Raw genomic sequence first — 26,521 nt, 5'->3', positions numbered from 1 at the left:
GATAATGGCTGAACGGATTTCGATGAAAATTGGAATATAAATTAAGTTCGTTGTAACTTAGATTTTAGGCTATATGGTCTTCAAAATACATTATTTAATAGGGGGGTTATAAGCGGACCTGAATTAAATAAATCGAAATATCTCGCGTATTATTGATTTTCGTGAAAAATGTTACATAAAAAAAGTTTCTTTAAAAATCATTTTCGATAAGTTTTATTGTTTGAAAAAGATTGATAGGACTGATATTTAATGAGATAAATGAGTTTTAAAATTAAAATAACTGCCTTCTAAGGCCGTGTAACGAAATACAAAAAATGACTTGGTCTATAAGGGTCCTTGGACAACAACAATGGAAAGCTATGAAAGATAGCCTACAGAGAATGTTTCTGTGTTTGTATGAAGTAATATCGGAAGCTAAATTAACCGATTTGTATAATTAATTATTATTTCACCATTGGAAAGTGTAGTTTCTCTAGATGGACATAATGCTATAATATTATTACAGTAACTTCTGATATAATATAATATAATATAATATAATATAATATAATATAATATAATATAATTTATTTGAAAGGTTCAGAACCATAGTGGGCTAAGCGCCATTTACTGAATACGTAGAAAACAACAAGGTTTAAAATTAAGTTATTACCATAAGTCAATGGAAACATATAGCAAGTAAAATAAAGTATAAACATTAAATATAAATGATGTCAATGTTCATTAAACTATGGTTGCATGTAATAACAATTAAGAAACATGTTAAAGGAATTGTCATTGCACCAAATGAGTGCTTTCTGGACCAAAATAATCGCATTTTAATTATTTAAATACAATTTAAATTAAGTAATATATTAAACGATTTATCCTTCTATCAAACACGAATGTTCCCTGGATCAAACGTCCTATTTTAATTATGTAATTACTTTATATTTATTTCTAACGGGTGCAGCGGAGCGCACGGGTACGGCTAGTTGTTAATAATATTATTAACAAAGTGGTCCACACCTTTGGAATAACGGTCAGCGTGTCTGGCCCAGAAACCAGGTGGCACGGATCGGGGCAAGTTACCTGGTTGAGGTTTTTCGGGGTTTTCCCTCAATCCAATACGAACAAATGTTGGACCTCGGACTCATTTCACCGGCATTATCACCTTCATCTCATTCAGACGGTAAATAATCTGAGATGTTGATACAGTGCAAATCTAGTCTTTCAGGTGAAGCTCCCTGTAAAGCAGATTTGAATAATTTCAAGGGAAAAATTGTTCCGGGGCCGGGTATCGATCCCGGGACCTCTGGTTGAACGTACCAGCGCTCTACCATTGAGCTACCCGGGAACTCCACCCGGCACCGTCTCAACTTTTCCCTTTATATCCACACAACTCGCGTGGGCTGACGAAACGGCAGAGACCCACAACGAGTGCACACAATCTCTGCGTGACTTGGAATTGTGGTTTTCTGTTAACGTACACAGTAACGTATATATTATGCAAATCTAGTCTTTCAGGTGAAGCTCCCTGTAAAGCAGATTTGAATAATTTCAAGGGAAAAATTGTTCCGGGGCCGGGTATCGATCCCGGGACCTCTGTGTGCACTCGTTGTGGGTCTCTGCCGTTTCGTCAGCCCACGCGAGTTGTGTGGATATAAAGGGAAAAGTTGAGACGGTGTCGGGTGGAGTTCCCGGGTAGCTCAATGGTAGAGCGCTGGTACGTTCAACCAGAGGTCCCGGGATCGATACCCGGCCCCGGAACAATTTTTCCCTTAAAGTTATTCATGTTGATACAGCCTCGTAAAATAACCCAATAAAATAAACAATTAACAAAGTGAAGGTAAAGTACGTACACGAAAGTAGTCATTTCATACATACATTTCCCTTTTTAAATTCTTAAAGGAAGTATTATTTATTGTTTTATGTTTAATTTTCAGGTTGTCTTCGGAGACCCTTGGGAAGAGCAGCAGTGAAATTCAACTCAATACTTTGGTAAGTAACAATGTTTTCCTCTTTAAAAGACATACAAATTACAACTCTACATAACTTCCTATTCGTAACATGCATTTACACACTCATTTAGAAAGACTATTGCGCATGGACATTTAAATTACAAACTCATCTGTGTAATGATTTCGAACGACACAAATTGTATATCCAAACTGTGCATGTGCTCTGAAAGCAGTACCTTATATCTAAGAATCCTATACCACTTCCCCAAAATATTGTACTGTTGGCAGTGACAATTCACTTGGAGAAGAGAAGGACGGAAAAAATGTAATTCTGGTTCTATGAAGCTAAATTAGGTGACGGAAATGGTGTCAGATCTGTGGAGATCTGAAATTTATATACAGGGTCTTTCATAAGTAACGAGTCTATCGAAAAATTAACTATTTTGAATACTTTTTTGAAATGATGTTCATCCTCACGAGAAAGAAGCCTTTCCGGTGCCGTACAGTCGATTTGGAAACAAACGCCCCCTCCCCTTCCTGCGGTAAACAAATTACGACCGCAAACCATATTTTGCAGTACCGTAAAGAATTTGCATTTTGAAATGTCGGCAAAAAAAAGAAACGAATGCTAGGGAAGTGGTAAAAACAAACAAATGCTAGAGAAGTGATAAAATTGTAGCGGTAAACAGCCATGATTGATTAAAACACGTCTTTTCGTACCGTTTTATTGGTAAAAAGTAATATGGCCTAGTAAAAGTGTAATAGCCATGGAAAAGCAACATTCTGTAAGTTTTATTTTTTTGCTCACACTAAATCATTGGTACAGCAAACGGCGTAGATTTTCTTTTCGCAGTCCACAACTGTGGAGTAACGGCTAGCGCGTCTGGCCGCGAAACCAGGTGGCCCGGGTTCGATTCCTGGTCGGCGCAAGTTACGTAGTTGAGGTTTTCTCCGGGGTTTTCCCACAACCCAATACGAGCAAATGCTGGGTAACTTTCGGTGCTGGGACCCGGACTCAGTTCATCGGCATTATCACCTTCATATCATTCAGACGCTAAATAACCTAAGTTCTTGATAAAAGTCGTAAATAAGCTACTAAAATAAAACTAAATAAAGTAAAAAAAAAATTTTGCCAGATATGTTTATTTTTTTTATTTTATTGGGTTATTTTACGACGCTGTATTAACATCTAGATTATTTAGCGTCTGAATGAGATGAAGGTGATAATGCCGGTGAAATGAGTCCGGGGTCCAGCACCGAAAGTTACCCAGCATTTGCTCGTATTGGGTTGAGGGAGAACCCCGGAAAAAACCTCAACCAGGTAACTTGACCCGACTGGGATTCGAACCCGGGCCACCTGGTTTCACAGCCAGACGCGCTGACCGTTACTCCACACGTGTGGACGCCAGATATGCAAAAGGAAAAAAAAATTGTAATGCATATTTTTAGTTTTACATAAAAACATAATATATTTTTTACATTCCTCACACCAAAAAAGGAATTTTGGGTAACTCATCCCTCTGTGCCTATGCACAGAGATTTTGACTAAACTAATAACGAGTTTTGTTCATATTCAACGTTTGTAATTAATTTTTCAGGAAAGATATTTTATTTTAGTAAAAGTTATTATTTTTTACATCAAAGGCGTATTTGGAACTGTACTCTTAATTATAAAATTGGAAAATTTTTTATTGCTATTTTTAATCAAGTTAAACAAAATTTAAAACTGAACCACCGTGGTTCATGCCAAAGAAAAAAAAAACATATTTTAACAAAGAAGATGGCATTCATTTTACCTATAGTTTCGTTGTCTCCTATCATCTCCGCTACAAAAGTCGAAACATTCCACGATGAACTGTCTGTCCTTTCCGACCAAGTGGTTCTCTCTCACTCTCTCTCTCTCTCTCTCTCTCTCTCTCTCTTGAAATATTAGCGACCGTTATTTGAAAGGTGCTCTTGTTGTGCGAGGGACAATGTACGCAGAAGTACCTATTTTAAAGTCTATGGAATGCTTTTGGGCTTCGCAACGAAGCTGACCGTGTTTTTAATCCTGAAATAACTGCCAATTTTTAAAGCAGTAATAATGGAGAGGAACGTAGATATCGAAAGCGAAAAAGTATGATATGGCAATCAAGTGACGAGAAAAAAATAGCAGCTAGGAACAATAGAGATAGGCTTATTTAGGAAAGGACAGAACATAGAAAATAAACCACTCGCATGAATTCTATTCTCACTTGAGTAGACTACCTGCTTTGTTATTTCCGAGATTTTCCAACCGTAATGCGAATGTCAGGTAATATATGATAATATCCTCGGCCTCATCTTGGCAAATACTATGTCGCCATCAGCATTTCCAGCGATACCAAAATAATATCCAGATAGTTAATACAATATCGTAGCCACCTACGTGGCTCAGTCGGTTAAGGCGCTTGCTTGCCGGTCTGAAGTTGTTTTTCGGGTGCGGGTTCGATCCCCGCTTGGGCTGATTACCACGTTTGGTTTTTCCGAGGTTTTCTCCAAACGTAATGTAAATGCAGGGTAATCTATGGCGAATCTTCGGCCTCATCTCGCCAAATATCATCTCTCTATCACCAGTCTCATCGACGCTAAATAACCTAGTACGTTAACACTGAGATAAAAATAAACGAAGAAAATAAATAAAATATAACAAAGGAAGTTAGTAAGAAATGAAAATATAAAAATAGGAAATTTATCATTTAAAGAGGTGGAAAAATTTTACGACAAACTGTTCTTCCCGACAATGTGGTTCTTTGTCTCTCTCTCTTGAAGTATTATCGATTGTTATTTAAAAGGTTTTCCTGTTGTGCGAGGGACAATGTACATAGCAGTACCCATTTTATAGTCTGTGGAAAGCTTTTGGGCTTCGCAACCAAGCTGACCGTGTTTTTAATCCTGATTTTTAAAGCAGTTGTTAAAAAATCCAATTTCAAATACTGTGATACAATAGTGCATTCTCATTGTTATTCAGACAGTGTTCACCAATCAATTTGTTTGTAATCAAGAGTATTAATTATTTGACCCTATTTACAATGTCGAAGCGTGCATCATACATTGTTTATCACGTAGGCCTACTTTGTAGGATCAATGACACTCCAATGTGATGGTGATGAAGCTATTATGTTACATTATATCTTTGCGTTTTCGAAACTGAGTGACAATTCTATATTACGTTCAAATCCGTAGTGTATAAATACTCATGTCAAACTATAATAAACTCTGCACCGTTCATTGCTTGTAACAGTACCTTCGTAACCCGGTGACAGTCGCCATTTAGACATTGTTTATTGGGTTATTTTACGACGCTGTATCAACATCTAGGTTATTTAGCGTCTGAATGAAATGAAGGTGATAATGCCGGTGAAATGAGTCCGGGGTCCAGCACCGAAAGTTATCCAGCATTTGCTCGTATTGGGTTGAGGGAAAACCCCGGAAAAAACCTCAACCAGGTAACTTGCCCCGACCGGGATTCGAACCCGGGCCACCTGGTTTCGCGGCCAGACGCTCTGACCGTTACTCCACAGGCGTGGACCCATTTAGACATGTATGCATAATAAATTAATTTATCTTGAACTTCTCTGGGTTCAAAGATTCAACACAATACTCCGAAGAACTTAAAGAATGCTTATTACAACATCTCAAACAATTTTTAATAATTAATATTTGAGGAGAAAAATTCGTTCCCGCATCGGGGATCGAACCCGGATACTTGGTTCTACGCACCAAGCGCTCTGGTCACTGAGCTACGCCGAATTCAATCCACAGCACCGGACCGAACCCCCCTCCTTCAATGTTTCCCTTTGTGGCCTGACTTCAAGTTAGGCATATATGTTGACGTATATGTCCAATGTCAACTGCCATTATACTAGGGGCGCACTCAGCTGAGTGACTTGCTGGCCGCGATTCCGCAGTTACGTGCACAGTAATCTGTACAAATATATGCACTGCAGCTATGAGAATATTATATATTTGTACAGATTACTGTGCACGTAACTGAGGAATCCCGGCCAAACAAGTCACTCAGCTGAGTGCGCTCCTAATATAATGGCAGTTGACATTGGACACATACGTCAACATTGCCTAACTTGGAGTCAGGCCACAAAGGGCAACATTGAAGGAGGAGAGTTCGGTCCGGTGTTGTGGATTGAATTCGGCGTAGCTCAGTGGTCAGAGCGCTTGGTGCATAGAACCAAGAACCCGGGTTCGATCCCCGGCGCCGGAACCAATTTTTCTCCTCAAATATTAATTGTCAATATTACAGATATTATTCTGTAGCACAAATTAGTAAATCTATAATTTTTAATAAGTTATAATTATAGCACGTCTAAAACAGATTTTCGTAAACAGAAAGTCTAGAAACGACTAGAATTTACGAATAATTTTATGTAATATTTTTTAATATTACTTCAACCGTACAGTATGTGACTGCACCTAGGGATTATTAAGAATGCCTTTTGTGTGCAATGCAAAAATAAAAAAGTTTATCTTTTATTTCAGTGCACAGTATACCACTCATGAATGATACTTCAAGAAAATGAACTACAGTATAACTGTTACAACAATTCCGTTCAAAACAAAAACAAGAATTCGTCTCATGTATTTTCACTCGGGTTTGTGGCGTGAAAAAATGTCACTCTTTGCTTTGAATCAATGCTGCCTCCCTTCAATACTTATATTGTTTAATGAAAATTGTATTAAGAAGTAGTAAAATTCAGCATGAAAATCATCATACTTATGTATTTAATTGAAGTTTCTTCAACCATAGATACATGCATTGGGTAAATTAATAATATAACACGACTTTTCGTTTATTTTAATCACTACCTTGACATGCCTGTAATCTCTGCATTCGATCTTCTCTCTGCAACGCTGTAGTTAATCTTTTGCGATAATAGCCGCATCCGTTACGACGAGTCATTTGTTCGCCACTGAGCTGAAACAATCGAAGCGATGAAGTGATCTTCCTGCTAATTTATCCAGGTCGATAGCGACGAAAATAGATGACTTTCTGTGAAGACAGATTTTATCTGCAGAGTCGGTAATTTGAACACTATATATTTAGTAACACATTTATCATTTCTTCATCAACTATAATAATTTCTTCCCCATTATATATAAATTATGAAAGTATTACTTCAGTGACAGAATGGAAAAGAGAGAGAGGATGAGTGTGTTTTCGTGGTTTTTGTGGGATTTTGTATTTTGTGTGTATATGTGTGTAGTGTGTGTTTTCGTGTTATGTTTTTGTGTGTGTTTTTGTGTTTGTGTATGTGTGTGTGTTTTCGTGCGTGTGTGTATTTATGTGTGTGTTTTTGTGCATCTGTGTTTGTGTGTGTTTTTGTGTATGTGTGCTTTGTGCGTGTGTGTTTTTGTGCGAGTGTGTCTGCGTGTGTGTTTTTGTATGTGTGTTTCTGTTTGTGTTTGTGCGTGTGTGTTTGCGTGTGTGTTTTTGTGAGTGTGTGTTTTTGTGAGTGTGTGTTTGCGTGTGTGTTTCTGTGTGTGTGTTTGTGCGTGCGTGTTTGCGTGTGTTTCTGTGTGTGTTTGTGCGTGCGTGTTTGCGTGTGTGTTTTTGTGTGTATGTTTCTGTGTGTGTTTTTGTGCATGTGTGCTTGTGTGTGTGTTTTTGTGTATGTGTGTGTTTTTGTGCATGTGTGCTTGTGTGTGTTTTTGTGTATGTGTGTGTGTTTGTGCGTGCGTGTTTGCGTGTGTGTTTTTTGTGTGTGTGTTTCTGTGTGTGTTTTTGTGCCTGTGTGTTTTTGTATGTATGTTTCTGTTTGTGTTTGTGCGTGTGTGTTTCTGAGTGTGTCCGTGTGTGTTTGTATGTGTGTTTTTGTGAGTGTCTGTTTGCGTGTGAGTTTGTATGTGTGTATTTGCGTGTGTGTTTTGTGTGTGTGTTTGCGTTTGTGTGTTTCTGTGTGTATTTGTGCGTGCGTGTTTGCGTGTGTTTTTGTGTGTGTGCTTCTGTGTGTGTTTTTGTGTATGTGTGTGTTTGCGTTTGTGTTTGTGTGTGTGTTTGTGCTTGTGTGTTTGCGTGTGTGTTTTGTGTGTGTATTTTTGTGTGTTTGCGTTTTTTGTGCATGTGTGTTTGTATGTATTTTTGTATATGTGTGTTTTGTGAGTGTGTGTTTTTGTGCGTGTGTGTTTGTGTGTGTTTTTGTGCGTGTGTGTTTGTGTGTGTTTTTGTGCATGTGTTTGTGTGTGTTTTTGTGTATGTGTGTTTTGTGCGTGTGTGTTTGTGTGTGTGTTTGCGTTTGTGTGTTTCTGTGTGTATTTGTGCGTGCGTGTTTGCGTGTGTTTTTGTGTGTGTGCTTCTGTGTGTGTTTTTGTGTATGTGTGTGTTTGTGTGTGTGTTTGTGCTTGTGTGTTTGCGTGTGTGTTTTGTGTGTGTATTTTTGTGTGTGTTTGCGTTTTTTGTGCATGTGTGTTTGTATGTATTTTTGTATATGTGTGTTTTGTGAGTGTGTGTTTTTGTGCGTGTGTGTTTGTGTGTGTTTTTGTGCATGTGTTTGTGTGTGTTTTTGTGTATGTGTGTTTTGTGCGTGTGTGTTTGTGTGTGTGTTTGCGTTTGTGTGTTTCTGTGTGTATTTGTGCGTGCGTGTTTGCGTGTGTTTTTGTGTGTGTGCTTCTGTGTGTGTTTTTGTGTATGTGTGTGTTTGTGTGTGTGTTTGTGCTTGTGTGTTTGCGTGTGTGTTTTGTGTGTGTATTTTTGTGTGTGTTTGCGTTTTTTGTGCATGTGTGTTTGTATGTATTTTTGTATATGTGTGTTTTGTGAGTGTGTGTTTTTGTGCGTGTGTGTTTGTGTGTGTTTTTGTGCATGTGTTTGTGTGTGTTTTTGTGTATGTGTGTTTTGTGCGTGTGTGTTTGTGTGTGTGTTTGCGTTTGTGTGTTTCTGTGTGTATTTGTGCGTGCGTGTTTGCGTGTGTTTTTGTGTGTGTGCTTCTGTGTGTGTTTTTGTGTATGTGTGTGTTTGTGTGTGTGTTTGTGCTTGTGTGTTTGCGTGTGTGTTTTGTGTGTGTATTTTTGTGTGTGTTTGCGTTTTTTGTGCATGTGTGTTTGTATGTATTTTTGTATATGTGTGTTTTGTGAGTGTGTGTTTTTGTGCGTGTGTGTTTGTGTGTGTTTTTGTGCATGTGTTTGTGTGTGTTTTTGTGTATGTGTGTTTTGTGCGTGTGTTTTTGTGTGTGTGCTTTTGTGTGTGTTTGTCTGTGTTTTTGTGCATGTATGTGTTTTTGCGTGTGTTTCTGTGTGTCTGTTTTTGTGCGTGTGTGTTTGTATGTATTTTTGTATATGTGTGTTTTGTGAGTGTGTGTTTTTGTGCGTGTGTGTTTGTGTGTGTTTTTGTGCATGTGTTTGTGTGTATTTTGTGTATGTGTGTTTTGTGCGTGTGTGTTTGTGTGTGTGCTTTTGTGTGTGTTTGTGTGTGTTTTTGTGCATGTATGTGTTTTTGCGTGTGTTTCTGTGTGTCTGTTTTTGTGCGTGTGTTTTTGTGCACTTGTATTTTTGTGCATGTGTGTTGTGCGTGTGCGTTTTTGCGTGTGTGTTTTTTTGTGTGTTTTGTGTGTATGTATATGTGTGTGTTTTTTTATTGTTAGGATTTTCCCTCTCTTGGATGAATTTCTTCGCCGACGTTTACCTACTCTGCGACATAAATTTATCACCGGGGTACTTACTACTGCAGTAGAGAGAGGTTATTATAATTTTAGAGAGGACATGGCTCACTTCGACGCAATAAATTACTGATACCTAACATCACTTTCTCCCGCATAGCAGAGTTACCGTCACTGGAATCAGCGTGTGACCGTCTAATTTCTCACACTGAGAGTTTATAACGCGCTAATAAAATTTTTGAGTTCTTAAGGGGGGAGATACACTATTGACGTACAAAAGTTTAGTAAAATTCATTTTTGTTTATATCTCAACTACTATAAGAACTAAATGAATAAAACTTTTCATGCTTAAACACTTTGTAAAACACTATTCAGAATATTAAAATAGCTAATAATTACCTGTAAAAATATCAAATTTGCATAATTCTTTTACAACTGTGAAGCATTTACATAATAAAATATACAATAAATTAAATATCTGCGATATCTTTTATTGGAAAGTTTTAAGGATCGATATCAACAACATAGTCTATGGCCTTTTACCTTTTTCTTCAAGAATTATTTTTTTCTTAATCGTTACCTTCAATATTCGATTATATAATCTTAAAGAATTACTTCGGATATGTATTATATATCTTTCGCGTGTTAAATATTACAGTACCTGGTTAACTAGTAATATGGAGTCAAACACACACAAGATTGCAAACTCATTCAAGAAATTAAATTACAACATCGCATACAGGACTAATAACACTCTACAAAAGCATCTCAACACACAAATGCAACACCTACAGCAACGTCTACATAGGACAGACAGGCAGATCATTTCAAACACGCTACAAAGAACACATCACAGCCATAACAAAATTACAAAACACTTTCACACATGCAGAACACATGAAAATGCTAACCACACCTACAGAAACATCAACACAGACATCGAAATTCTACATATTCAACCAAAAAGCCAGAAACTAAACACACTAGAACAATACGAAATATATAGACACATAAAAACACATCCAAATTAAATTCTCAACACACAGCACAAGTTTAGAACACATACACTCTGACTCTATATTACACGAAACAAACACACCCTACAGGAAACGCAAACAAAAGGCGCCAAGACCACCACCAACCAGTTATGAAGATGGCCCATAACAGGCTGAATCTAGTCAACCAGGTACTATAGTAGTCCTCAGTAGTCTTAGTCCTGAGTTGTTTAAAATTAGGTTGTTTAGAAATATTTTAAATGCAAAGAATTAGTTTTTAGGTATAATTTTTATTATTATTATTATTATTATTATTATTATTATTATTATTATTATTATTATTATTATTGTTTGCGGAGGTCGAGACGTAGGTGGGAAGATAATATTAAAATGGATTTGAGGGAGGTGGGATATGATGGTAGAGACTGGATTAATCTTTCTCAGGATAGGGACCAATGGCGGGCTTATGTGAGGGAGGCAATAAACCTCTGGGTTCCTTAAAAACCAGTAAGTATTATTCTTATTATTTTACACACTCATTACTTTATTTTTCCATTAACACTTATATCTAGGTAATTGTCATTGTCTCAATGTAACACGTGCTGTGCTGATCATACTAATTCTACTATTCCTTTAGTTGTGAGATTATATTCATATGTATTAATTATTTTTTATTATTGTTATTTTAAAGTTAATACTGATAGTGTATATGTATTCAATCTATCTTTTTTACTTAATTATGTTTATCATTATTTTAAGTTAATATTTGCATACAGGTCTGTATTTTTCTGTATGTGATTTGATCCTGGTTGAGTGGAAGAGAAGGCCTGATGGCCTTAACTCTGCCAGGGAAAATAAAACTATTATTATTATTATTATTATTATTATTATTATTATTATTATTATTATTATTATAGTATTTAACACACGAAATCAATATAATACACATTCCGAAGTGATAAAGTATTAAAAGTTGTGTAATCAAGATGTATAGAATGGAACGTAGTTTTGTTCAATTGTTTTCTCTAAAAATATGCATGTTGTCCAGTTGAGTGTTTCCTCAGTTTCAACAATAGAGTTTTCTTATGCCATAAATAAATTTGTTTAACAAGAAAAGCGTTAGGGAGTAGCACTACGTTCACAAATACAAGACCGCTAAACGGGACTTGCGAGAGGTTTACAGTTGTGACAAACAAGGATGATGAAGTAACAAGACAGTTACAATTAAGATATTCGCATAAGCCCGTATCTTCTTACATGTTTGCCTCTCACAGCTGGCATCCAAGTTAGGCAATAAATTACGACGTCATTAGAGTGAAGATACCTTCGGTGCATCTGGGCGGAGCTCTTGAAAGTCTCCGTCTGCAGTGACAGCTTCAGGAAGCAAATTAAACATCACTTCGTCTTGTTGTTCCCAGAAGTAAGCTCACAATGCGCTCCTCTCGTTCTTGTCGTGAAGTGTAATCCTAAAATTCTAGGTAATTGTCATTCTCTCAATGTAACACGTGCTGTGCTGATCATACTAATTCTACAGGGGCATCATTTTATTTTTACTTCAATTTTTATTGTACCTGAGTTTTTGAATGTACTTCACTCCCACCCCTTCTACTAAGGAAGTTCCAACTCCACACAGAACCAAGACCGCAGATAGTAAGCAGTACTGAGTTACTGAGTATAGTACGTTCCAGAAATATGTTCGCGTTTTCCAGTGACGAAAGAGCTTTCAATATTGAATCATATTTTCGCACAGGTACTGTCCGTTTGCCTACGTCGCATCCCGATTTCCCCCACCTGCTTCTGCTCGCCCCTCTGTAATAGCTGGGCTGTCTTAGCTCTTTTCTGAAAACATTAATTTCTCTTAGGAATTGGAAGTCTACGTAATATTATACAGTTGTTTAATTTAACTTAAATAAAAGGGCCTCGTTAAGTAATTAACTGTCACGTGATTTCCTCCCTTTCTACAATCCTGCGGCATAATCACTTGGACGGACAGTAGATAGCATGTCTGAGTAATTTTATATTTTCGGGTCGGGCAGAAGTGAAGATTGAATTCACAGTACGTAGAGTAGGTACAGAATTATTTCAACATGAGTTACTAGTACGAAGGACGAAACTGGCAATTGGAATTAGATGCAATAGTCTAAAGTGCGATAATATGCATAAAAGAACTGAAGCCTGTATCGAAATGAACGGCCACCATTTTCAAAATTGTGTTTAAATATTCATATTATGATTATTTTTCAATTTAACTTCTTTCTCTATATTGTACGCTAATGTGCTGTAGACAGTCTAATATACACTGCATAATGAATACGTTCGCATGGATAACTCACTTCGTGAGTAAAAACACTTATTCTTAATACAGTACTGTACTTTGATTAAAGAAAAACCTAATGAAAATTATCAAACTCAAAATCGCGATATTTCCTAGTTTACGTAAATGGATGAACTACTTTTCTTCCTTCCTATATCTAGTAGAGTGATTTGTGTTTTACGCCAGTATCATCGAACTCCAGTCTTGGAGGGGGGAGCAAGCGGTGTTTCCGGTTCTCTACAGGTATAGACAGGTTAATATTAGAAATGTTAGTAAAAATAAAATGATGTCCCTGTACTATTCCTTTAGTTGTGAGATTATATTCTTTTAAGTTATTACTTGTATACTAGAATGTATTTTTCTGTTTATGTTATGTATTTAGTCTCTTTTTTTATTATATATATTATTATTATTATTATTATTATTATTATTGTTATTTCAAAGTTAATACTGATTGTGTATATGTATTCAATCTCTCGTTTTTACTTAATTATGTTTATTATTATTTTTAAGTTCATATTTGTATACCGGTATGTATTTTTTCTGTATGTGATTTGATCCTGGTTGAGTGGAAGAGAAAGCCTGATGGCCTTAACTCTGCCAGGGAAAATAAAACTATTATTATTATTATTATTATTATTATTATTAAAGTTGAATAAACACTTAATAACGGATAATTCCTTCTTATTGTTACTGTATTTTAAATGTGTCTTGCAGTGGACTAAAGCTCATAGCCCTGATCGCACAATTGATTGATGAGCCTAATGTGTGGTGTAAGGTAGAGTTGACCACACTTCGTAACTTTATAGGAATTGAGAAGGGTTCGCCGAAGACTTAAGTCTTGAGAATAAGTTGTCGAACTGTGGTACAACTATTGTATTGGGGACTAGTACAGAGGTCTGCATCAGACGTTTTCGCTCGAGCGCCAAGTAGTTCATAGCATAATCCGATAGGTAGCACACATGCATGGTGGGTAAAATTGTCGCGAGCGATAAATCCTTGAACGGTATAAGCCGAGCGTTAGACATTCGTTCTTGTTACAGTGATGAACTGTGTAGTAACATCATAGATGTTAATAATTTCAAAATTTTGCAGTGTTTAACTAACCTCTCCATAATACTACAAAACTTGCTTTAAAATGTACCAGTAATATAAATGTTGTAAGTAAATGTTTTTTTTTTCACACAGGAGTGATTTTGTTTTTGCCACATCTGATAGATGTTATTGGATGTAAATGTAATTATTATAAAGGGAGAACACAATCACGATAATGCAAGAACCGTATCAAGTTTTCTAGTAATAATAATAATTTCTAATAATTAGTGTATCAATCTTTGCGTCTGTAACAGCTGTGCAGCATGATTATTCGTTTTATTATATTTTCTGTGACGTTATCTCTGTACTAATATTGTTATTAATCTACAGTACTGCTATATCAATACTATTTTGTAAAAAGTTTCTACATTGTCGCAATATATAGGCGGAACACTATATATGGACCCATCATATTATATATGTGGTAAATCAAATATTGAGTAATTAATAATTAACAATAATCACTGTATATCGAAGTTTTTCATACTATTTTATTTATAACTTCATGTTACTGTTTTGGTACGTTCCATTGACTGTTCCACTAAATGTTTGTCATAAACGCAGAAAATAAAGCCTTACTTTTACCGTGTGAGCAAAACATATGTGTATCTTATGTGTCGCCTTCCATACAAGATAAGACATGTCGGTGAGATGACCTTGTACTGTGATTCTATTTATTACGAGCGTATCACGACCGATCTTATCTCACTCCAGGGTGCGACATTCGACCGAGTTCAAGCGAGCGATTTAACTCCAATGCAGCACTCTGGAATACAGTTGACAGTGTTGTACAGTTGTCAAAAGAAAAAGTGGCCGCTCTCTAGAAGCAAAGTTCCCTTCGGGTATCTTCGCTACAATTCGGAGACAGGCGATTTTATTATGTTGTTGGACCACGTTGCCTGATATTTACAGTTATAATTAAAGTGTTCTGTGTGTTGCGCTATAGCGTAATGGTAGCGTTCCGGCCTGGTATTCGTGAGGTCCTGCGTTCGAATACAACTTAGTGGTTTTTATGTTCTTTTTTGATTTGTTTTAAGAGAGAGAGGAAATATACATAATTGCTCCTGACTCTTTTATGTTTATTTTAGTAATTAACATTAGGTTCATGAACTTATTATGCCGTGACTTTATCATTATTTATTTTGACATTATGGCTGAAAATAGAAAAAAAATATTTATTCTCAACAAAAATATCTTTCGTGGCATAAACAAATTTACTGACGTCTGCCTTAGAACATTCAAACAATTAAGCGTTCAAAAAACAAAACAAAAAGCCACGATTCAATATTTAGTCTATTTTCCCCATATCTCAATCACATCTTGCAGTCGAGTGGACATGGAATCGACTAGTCTTTGCAAATAGTGACTGTTCTGAGACACGACATTCAAGGCAATCTAGATAAGTTATACATACATAAGTGTTCTGCCCATGGGCAGGTCTTTCACTGCAAACCCAGCGTTCTCCAATGTTTCCTATTTTCTGCCTTCCTCTTAGTCTCCGCATATGATCCACATATCTTAATGTCGTCTATTATTCTTCTCAAGCAGTGACCCAACCAATTCCTTTTCCTCTTTCTAATCAGTTTCAGCATCATTCCTTCTTCACCCACTTTTTCCAACACAACTTCATTTCTTATTCTGTCTGTTCACTTCACACGCTCCGTTCCTAGCCACATCCACATTTCAAATGCTCCTATTCGTTTCTCTTCATTTCGTCGTAATGCCCATGTTTCTTCCCCATACAATGCCACACTCCACATAAAGCACTTCACTAGTCTCTTCCTTAGTTCTTTTTCCATAGGTCCTCAGAAGATGCTCCTTTTTCTATTAAAATCTTACTTTGCTCATGTTTGCAGTTTTTCTTGGGAAGGATAAATGCGGTAACTTCTCGATGCTTTCCGCACACCATTGTCTCTTTCGCTTCTTATTAGATCCCAGGGGGCACAAGCGTGGAGATTAGAAGAGCAGATTTAACTAATTGGGCCCTCCGGACTCTACCGAAATTCACCGCAAGGGTTAAATATTAGTTCTATCAGAATTTTTGACCCGATCAGAGATCGGGAAATCCCAATTAGCCTTTGCCCCCGCATGCTGGACTAGCTTCTACAAATCATCAGAAAATCTTGGAGGAGGATTGGGCCAATTTGTGTTCTTGTAGCTCAGTCGGAAGAACGTCGGAATTTAGATGTCAGTGTGTCAGGTTCAATTTCTGATCACTTCTTTTCATTTTATTATGTTTCAAGATAGTATAATGTTAAAAAAATATAAAAAGAAAAAACTAACACCCGTATTGTGCAGCTATATTGTTCCAAACCTAATATTAAATTTATGTTATTTGTATCGCTAAAGAACGATAACTGAATCTAAATTATAACTTGAATATTATTTATATCGCTAAAGAACGATAGCAATATAAATAACTTGAATATTGTTTATACATTATCACTAAAGAACGATAACAGAATATAAATGATACATATCGGTTTGTTTAATTAACATAAGATATTATATAATATATAATTAATTATTTAAATAAAATAACTTATTTTACAAAGAAAAATGTTCATTTATATTATAATTAGTCACATAAAATACAGATTATTTATATCGCGAAAGAACAATAACAGAATATAAATAAATTCGATATTACTCATAACGCTAAAGAGCGAAAACACAATATAAATGATAACTTGAATATTATTTATACCGCTAAAGAACGATAACAGAATGTAAATAGCGTGAATATTAGTTATGTCGTTAAAGAACGATAACAGAATACAAATGATGACTTGAATATGATTTATGTCGCTAAAAGAACGATAACAAAATATAAATAACTTGAATATTATCTATATCACTAAAGAATGATTAAAAAATAAAATGAAAGCTTGAAAAAGGCCCGAACTCATAACCTTCGAATCATCAAGCGAGTACTCTATCGCAGAGATGCAGATACAGAATAATTCCCTAGTTCGAGAACTGCTTCTACAAAGGACATGTATCGTGTAACATCGCCGTGATCCAAAGTAGACTGAGAAAATATTCGCTGTTCACGAGTGCGGCCACTTTTTTTTTTTTTTTTTTTTTTTTGACAACTGTACATGAAAACTAGCGAATACAATCCCTCAGGTTAATGGTGACTCATATTATATAGACCAGGTTTGGGGCGTTGTCAGGTCTTGAGTCCATGTCTAAACATGACCATACATAATTTTACAATTCATTTTGAAGATTTTTTCAGATAAGTCGTAGTAAAGTAGAAATGAAATGGTTTTATTATTTTCAGTCCATGACATCATAAAATATTTAAGGAGTAGTTCCTTTATATTAAGTTACATGTTTTGCAGTTTGTATTAACGTTTTCATCGCGCCTGCTACATCATCAGATACATTCTTACATTATCCAATATGTTAACTTCATTTTCAATCCGCACAAGCGTAGTGAATATCAAATATCAAGGCGCGCAGATATTGTAGACAGATGGACAAAACATGCCTGTCAAGTAAATATTCACTAATATCCACAAAATTATCTAACGAACTATAAATGTAAGGTATACATTATTTGATAACAAAGGGTAGTTGGATTTAATGTGGATGAGTTCATCACACTATAAAAAAGAATATTGCTTTTCATTTTATATACAATGCAAAAAGATAAAGAGAATATGTAAATGGTGATGAAAATGAGGAAACTTTCATGAGAAATAATTATTGACAACGTTATTGGAGACTTTTAATTGAAGAGTCCTGCAAGTTTATAGCTGAACGTTTTATTACTCCGTGGGCCGGGAAATGAGCAAAAAAAGAAACGAAAATGACGCTGAATGTTAGTAGGCGTTTTCCAGACGTCCGAGCTGGCAAAGTACCAAATTAATAAAATGCTCCAGAATTGAGATGGTTGACAGTGCCGTATATCTTATTCCGCCACTTAACCCAGTCCATTAACTGTTAAGAAGAATAGCCCATTATTATCCACCCACAATCCATTATCACATTTCTTTTTAAAAGATTCCAATGAGAAGGATGGGCGCCAAATTTGTTCTCCTCCGCAGAGTGGTTTTTTACTTTCCTTTTACGTCTCCCCGTACTTTCAAGTGAAATGAGCAAGCACTTCGTCTCTGCCTGAATTCTCCAGTCATTTTTTCCATTGGTTATATTCCAGATATTCAATAATCAGATCCAAAGCTCTTTGAAAGTTGCAGCAATCTTCAGCTTACATATACACGATGTGTACAGTAGTGGCAAAAAAACCCGGACCGACCCTTGTAGCTGATTTCAGAGCCTTGTTCACTCCAGAGCACGATAGACTGGTAACTAAAACTTTCGTGGTTCGAATCCTCCCTGAGAGGGAAACATTTTTTTTTTTTTTTTGTTCCTTCTTCAAATTTATTTCCAATACTTTTCGATTGCTGGTAAAATTCATGTTCTGGGAATAATAAGTTAATTAAGTTGTAAAATATCGCTGCAATCAGCTACAAGGGTCGGTCCGGTTTTTTTTTTCCACTACTGTACATAATATTATTCTAAATTTATCCGAGATTGTAATGTTTAATTTCAGATAAGTTCTCACATAATGTATTCTTGTAATTGGTATTCCGATTGTAAAAACAAATGACACCAAGTAGACTCTTTACAATTAGAAATGTTGAGGTTCTTAAATTGTTTAGTTAGTGTGATTTCCGTCTCTTGTATTAGCATTATACAACAGAATCACTTTATTTATACAGGGTGATTCAGAACATCTGTAACAGAGGAAAGATAGATCTCTCAATGAATCATTTTTCTTAAAACAACCCATGTTAACCGATCCCTCGTGTAGGATCTATGCGTCATCGAAGAAAAGAGACAAGTTTTAGTGACATTTACAGTTAATTAGTCGACCTGGTTGGCGAGTTGGTATAGCGCTGGCCTTCTATGCCTAAGATTGCGGATTCGATCCCGGCCAGTCAATGGCATTTAAGTGTGTTTAAATGCGACAGGCTCATGTTAGTAGATTTACTGGCATATAAAAGAACTAATTTCCTTTTTTGTAACTTTAACATCTTATCGAAATGAGGATTACCACCCCAGAAAATAGTCCTATGCCTTCAAAGACTATTAAAATAGACATTAATATACAGTTTTAATGAGTTTCAGAAAAGAAAATTCTTCAAGATTTTTTTAGCAAGTACAATATTCTGGGCAATTTAATATATAAGTGGTCAATATAGTGTTCTCAGTTTAGTTTAGAGTAAACAACAATACCCACCATATTAAAATTATTTATATTATTAGTATTACTCGATCGAGGCCAGTGAAGTCCTGCAGGACGGAGCCGTGGCGCTACTGCTCCTGCGTTCGTAATACCGCATCGCGATAGTTCACATTACTCCCGCGGATCCACTCACTTCGGTCGAATAATACTGTAGAAATTAGAGTAAATAAAATACTTTCTGTGTCAGATTCGTTCAAAATTAAACCATTAGCATTCATTGAACGAAGTTTTAACTTCAAAAAGATATGTTTTCGCCTCGTTCTCTAATGCATTAATGTTCTTGTTGCAACTGAAAATAGTGGTATCATCATAATTGATTATTATGAACTAAAAGTACATGGCGATTGTCTATTCGCATTTTTGCCTGTTTTTAAATTTATTGCATACCTCGCTGCTTCATTATAGGTAAAGGTTGTTAATACTGTGATACGAGTAATATTGTGATAGTTATTTTTGAGAATTTATTACAATTTCACTGAGCGAGAGTAAGATCGTTTTTTTGCGTCAACATATTAAGGAAATGTTCACGGACAAGTTGCTGCACAAAACCGGTCCACAGTATTACCAAAGTCTAGTATATACAGTCACGAAGCTTGAGTTGTTGAGGTTGCTAGGAACAATAGACTGTGCAGGTATTATTTCGCATTGCCTGTAATGAGACGACAGCAGCGATCCTAGTGGTTATCAACTATCTATGGATGCATATTTATTACATATTGAGCTTCGTGACTGTATTTACTAGACTGTGGTATTACTAACATTTACCCTACCTGTTAGTCATCTGGTATCTTATAAATCGCTTCATCGTAATCTGTTTGCATGAATATAAGATTAATAATATTGGAATGAAATATGAAGAAGTTGTATATCTACGACATGATTTGTGAATACAATAAACCAACTACCAAGCTTCTGAGATTTATCTTCCAATCTTGCATGTATTCAACAAGTTGCCGTGATCCGTGTCAGCTAATAAAATCTGTGTCACGCTTCGATGAACAGTCGTAATTAAAGCTCACCGAAGTGTATAGCCAGAAGACAAGTTCAATTATTGAACATAATTATCTCGTTTAAGGGATAGAACAAAATCTCTTTGAAAATTATTTACAAAATGAATTACACAGAAATTGGGAGTTGTATGTTAGTTCCATAATTAGTTTCTTCTTATAGGCCAGTTAGAGTTTAACAAAAGAACGAGAGTTCTTTCAGAAAACGAGAAGGAAGAGTAATTTTAATCCACAAAAAGTACTTCAATTTTCTCTTCTCGACACTCTCTCAAGACTTTATAGATAATTTGAAAGTGCCTTGGGGAGTTGAATAAATGTAGCTTGATTGTGCCTCGCAAAACTTTCTCGTAATTGAAGTCTGAAAAATGAGCTTAAGGGAATGGATTTTTCGAACTATTGGTACAGAACATTTTTACTGCGGAATAGCCTAGTGGTAAGTGCTGCAATTACAGCATCAGGTGCAGGGGGTGTCCTTACCATAGGACGCTTTTTCGTCATGCTAGGAAGTTTAGGACTTGCTATTAGATATGAGGTTCTGGGTTCCTGTTTTTATGTTAATTGTGTACATCGAGTATGTCACGTTATAAGTGAAAGTGTTAATTCCATTTATATCTTTTTCTTTGTCAGATTCACTCCTACTCATCAAGGATATATGTACGTGAACGACTACAAATATTATCAGAAAATGAAGGCCCTAAATTTATAAAATTGTATAAGGAAATGAACTCACAATTGGACAACAATTAAAAGGTATCACAACAAGACTTATTAGAACTTAAATATCTGATAATAGTATGAAAATATAATAATAAATAAACTTAGCTTTCCTTATGAAAAAGTTGCCAGATTTGACAAAGCGTATTACATATAATTTGGAAACACATCCTAAAAGGTAAAATGATATACATTTGAAACAGTTAAGAAATCGAATATACAAAATGTCAGAAAAAATTATACCTAATTAGCGTTTGTGCTCATTTACAGTTAAGAAAGGGGGGGAAAATATATCATCAGAAAGGTTAGAATGATTCGAATGCCATATACCGCGAGAAAAATAATAGTACGGATTTATTGGCATTGATATCTAAACCAATCAACAGCCATCGGTTAAGATAACTTGAAATTTCCATTATCACTCCCATACAAATGATTTCTCAATATCTGAACCGGTCCTTTGAGGGCACTAATGGCTATTTCCTTCACAATGCTGTGTGTTAGCCCCAGGTTTTTACATTTGTTGGCAAAGAAGGAGGGTATGGTACCTCGTGCTCCCACCATCAGACCTATTACATCAATGTGGGACAGGCTATATTTATCTTTATAGAACAGGATTGTTGGTTCATAGATCCGTTTCTTTTCACTGTCCACCTCATGCGGTTGATCTCAAATCTGATGGTGGGATCGAGAATGTATGCCGAGTTGTTCTTAATGGCAATGATATCAATTCGCCGAACACTTCCTTGTGTGGCTAGCCCCTGCACCTCTTGATGGACTATAAACCCTACTTCCTTCAGTGCCTCGGCCAGCATAGAACGGACAGCATGGTGACGGATGTTGCGAAGGGCCTCAATATAGGGGCAGAAGCCAAGGATATGGGGAAGAGTTTCAATCTCGCCGAGACAGCGCCTACAGCGGGTACCATCCTGACTTCTACCCGGTACAGCTCGGACCGGAGCGACATAATATATAATAATACTAATACACGTAATATATATATATATATATATATATATATATATATATATATATATATATATATATATATTTCTTTAAATTAAATTTTCCAAAATTTCAAAACTTTTACACATTATTTCATAACACCACAGCCATTAGAGACAGAATTCTGAAATTTTATACACTGATTTAACATTGCATTTATGCAAACGGTAGACTACAATAATGCCCATTTCTTTGAAAATAGAAAAATTATGTCACGAAACATTAAGTAAATTTTAATATAGTTTATGTAGGACAAATAAAAAGTTACTTGTATTAAAATAAACAACTCTACATATCAGAGTAGTCTACTTTTCAGAAATAAGTGTTTATTACATGCAGGAAAAATAATAAAGCTGCCAGAGAGACCATAACAATGTTATGGTTACCAAATAATGTAACTGCAGAATTTTTTTTTTCATACTTTGACATAGCTGGTTTGAAAAATATTATTAGTAATTATTCGTGGGCTTAGTGTGAAACCAATGTAAGTAAAAAAATTGACATTTTTAGATCTTTACACTAATAGATAATAATTTGTTCTTCTGCCTGGTCACAGAAAAGCGTAACTCAGTTCCAAACAGTCTTGTACTCGTATATAATACAATACAATAAAATTCATAACTACAAAACATGACGGTATAGTTCATCTGAAATAGTATTGCCTGCTAAGAATTTTGTTGTGAATAAAACATCGATTGCAATTACGTTAGGTTCAATTAAGCACTGGAATTATTTCACTATAAAATAATTTTATTCTGACTATTACACTCTTACTACGTCATACTACTTTTGACCAATAAAACGGTACGAAAGGACGTATTTCAACCAATCATGGCTGTTTATCGCACAATTTTATCGCGTCCCTAGCATTTGTTTAATTTTATCGCGTCCCTAGCATTTGTTTAATTTTATCGCGTTCCTAGCATTTGTTTCTTTGTTTGCCAACATTTGAAACTGCGCTGGTCTGGACGTCAAAAATATATATAAAATTACAAACCACTCCAGTCGATGCACAGCAGTTTCAAATATGACTCGCATTGGCATTCAAGAACAAGAATTAATAAAAATCACTGATCATACCTATGCATCTTCTGAAATCCGATTTACAAATAAATGAAGAGCACCATTCGGAAATCCTGAATATGTTGAATACACCATGTAGGTCTAAATCAACGAGTTCCACTTCTGTTACGCACACGTCCAATATAACATCAATTGAACCACCAACCACATTCAAATTTGAAAATTGTACATTCAATAATTATTCCTTTTAAAATTATTCATTCGGAAATCCTGAATAAGTTGAATACACCATGTAGGCCTAAATCAACGAGTTCCACTTCTATTACGCACACGTCCAATATAACATCAATTGAACCACCAACCACATTCAAATTTGAAAATTGTACATTCAATAATTATTTATTTTAAAATTATTCATTCGGAAATTCTGAATAAGTTGAATACACCATGTAGTCCTAAATAAACGAGTTCCACTTCTATTACGCACACGTCAATTGAACCACCAACCACATTTAAATTTGAAAATTGTACATCCAATAATTATTCCTTTTAAAATTATTCATGTTTATTTTTTATGTCATCGTCGTTAATTAAAACTTTTCTAAGACTTGTGTATATTAGTTAGGTTATGTTATAGCTTCTGCTATATGATATTATGGATAGTCACGTATCAGAGATTGTTTAATATTAAGATTTATTGAAAATCATCTGTCAAGTGACGTTGATTACTGGGATTCGGATAATTGAAGTGGAATGTTGCATTTTAATAAAAATGAAACTGAATCAACAAAGCCTTCTTGACTAGTAACATTGCCATCGTGTATAATAGATCGAGAACTTCTCGACGAGAAGGCATTGCTCACTACTGCCATCTAGCATGCATCTAGCGTAATATTTGTAATGTTGAGATGGTACAATAATACATTTGAAGACAGTTGTATTTTCGTAAGTCAATTAATATTTTATTGTATTGGAGTATTTCGTTACTTCTAATCTTTATATACTTTCTTCTAATCGTGTAATAGTCAATTAAATCCCACTCGAGATTTGATTTTCTCTAGATAAATCAAAACGTCTAGTGAGATTACTGTTGATAATATGGAAGATAAGAAGATGCCACTAATGACAGGCTACTTAAAAATTAATTGAAATCAATATTCAGAAAACATTATTATGACGACCGCAGGATTATAAATTAACTGCATATCCAACTGTGTAACATATTCTCTATAGAATTAAACACTCAAATCAATATTAAATTATCAATTAATTGTAGCGTAAAATCGCGATCAAATAAGAAATTAAATTATTGGTGAAACAGATAATCTTCTTTGATTAATTATTATTCATCAATGAATGTCGAAACTTGACGAGGATATCTAATACGGTCTTTTTATCAAACGTGTACCTTTATTTGAATTTATTATCTATATCTAATAATACTCTAAGGGACATGAACAGCTTTAATAATCCCGTAGATGTCCTCAATATTCTCCGAAAATTCAACAATATTCGAAATATCAGCCATTTTTCTTATGTCCACGAACGAAATTCAAAGTCGAAGTTTAGATTTTCGGCGACTTCGAAGTAAAGTCACGATTGAAGTTTACTTTCGTCAAAGTGTCGATTGTGAATAGGAAAATGGTGACTTTGTACTTTCCAAAGTCAACTTTGGTCCAAAGTCTTGTCTATGAATACGACCCTAAGTAGTGTTGGATGACGTCATGCTATGTTCTATACATACCTACACTGACGGCGGTTGCTATGAGGGTTTATGTAACCAAACGCAGGACTCCACTGCGTGTTCAGTTCAAAGTGTGTCGTGGGTCGCTGTATGCCGTCATATGGCTAGTCGATGAGCCTAGAGAATTCAGTCTTCCTACACTTCCGGAGAGGTGTATTACATATGTGTAAGAGAAGTTGCCTAGCAAGTACGGCGTTCATTCTGTAGAGTACTTACTGATATGTACGGTAACGCCGGTAGTGGCAGGAATGTGAACTGTTTGGAAACACATACTGAGGTGAGTTTTTTTCTTACTGTCGGGATATGGGAAGAGAGTTAAGACGATTACTAACATATTTGTTGACATTAACTTCGACGGTCAACATGGACACGGAGCATTTGATTTGTATTGTGGAATGTTGCCGTACGCAACCCATGATAACAAATACCCTGCGTACGACTTGGCCGCGCAAAACACAGTTCGAAAAAGGTTATGGTAGCACACAGACCGTACAGACCGCCGTCTGTTGCTACGACGTTCAAGTTATACCGTACACGTCCTCAAGTTCAGATTGAACGCCTTGATTATTAGGCAACTTCTCTGACATAAAAGCTGAAACTCGCTTCAGATCGCTGACTCGCAACAGTGACGTCATGACACACTTTGAAATGAACACCCAGTATTACACATGAAAGGGAGGCTCTAGGAATTTAATATGAATAGAAATATGTGTGGAATGTAGACAATAAATGCAGCAGCAGAAATTGCAAATTTATTAGTGTGACATAACATTAATATTCAAACAGATTTCATATTAATTCACAAACTCTAAGTTAGCACTAACGGCAGTATTGTAATGACTAAACCACGGAATATGAATAATACATCAAACGTATGTAAAGTGACTTTGACTGCACAACAAAAAGTTAATAAATCTAAATACAAAATGCTGTTAGTCAAAGCGTTCCTCTCTATCCAGATGACGTGGGATTATTCTCCGCTCGTAGCGTAAAAACAAAAACATTTTTTGAAATACCTACGGTTTAATTTTTATCTCAAATATGTGTCACTCTATGAACTGGGAATGATTCGTGTTTTAGCAATTATATTAACCCATTACCATAATTAAATTCTGGTATTATACGATATTTTATGGAAAAATCTCAATGTTGGTAAATATGCAAATAGATCTACTCGCCAAATATTTAAAAAGTGACATTGCATTTTTAATTCGTACATTTTCCCACGAATTTAATGTTTCTGGCGTAATTATTTACTAGAACGCAACAATTCCATTTTAAAATGATTTGCAGCTACGCTATGGTTTATTGCTCGTGCTATAGTATTAATCAGTCATTTGATACTCTTGTTTTATCTAGGTATTACTGTTATTCACTTTTCCACTTACTTTTCAAGTAATACGTAGAAAAGTGAGAGTTAATTAAAATTGTAAAAATTTTTAAAGCTTTTGTGCAATATTAATAATACTTACTTACTTACTTACTTACTTACTTACTGACTTTTAAGGAACACGAAGGTTCATTGCCCCCTCACACAAGCCCGCCATCGGTCCCTATCCTGAGCAACATTAATCCAGTCTCTATCATCATATCCCACCTCCCTCAAATCCATTTTAATATTATCTTCCCATCTACGTCTCGGCCTCCCCAAAGGTCTTTTCCCCTCCGGCCTCCCAACTAACACTCTATATGCATTTCTGGATTCGCCCATAAGTGCTACATGTCCTGCTACATGTCCTGCCCATCACAAAAGTCTGGATTTAATGTTCCTAATTATGTTAGGTGAAGAATACATTTCGTGC

General features: G+C 35.5%; 1 long non-coding RNA gene and 1 other non-coding gene across 2 annotated transcripts in view; both read left to right on the top strand.

The window, feature by feature from the left end:
• Positions 1-1,923: 1,923 nt before the first annotated feature.
• LOC138706300 (uncharacterized) overlaps positions 1,924-26,521 on the top strand; it is a 576,727-nt gene continuing 552,129 nt past the window's right edge. The window contains exon 1 of the long non-coding RNA XR_011333952.1: positions 1,924-1,980. This is a non-coding gene — a long non-coding RNA (uncharacterized lncRNA). The remainder of the gene's footprint in view (positions 1,981-26,521) is intronic.
• On the top strand, positions 6,108-6,180 carry TRNAM-CAU (transfer RNA methionine (anticodon CAU)). Its single transcript has one exon. It is a non-coding gene; the product is annotated as a tRNA-Met (tRNA).

This window comes from Periplaneta americana, chromosome 1, assembly GCF_040183065.1.
Source record: "Periplaneta americana isolate PAMFEO1 chromosome 1, P.americana_PAMFEO1_priV1, whole genome shotgun sequence".
In the NCBI taxonomy this organism is placed as follows: Eukaryota; Metazoa; Arthropoda; class Insecta; order Blattodea; family Blattidae; genus Periplaneta; species Periplaneta americana.
This window is presented reverse-complemented; position numbering and strand designations above follow the sequence as displayed.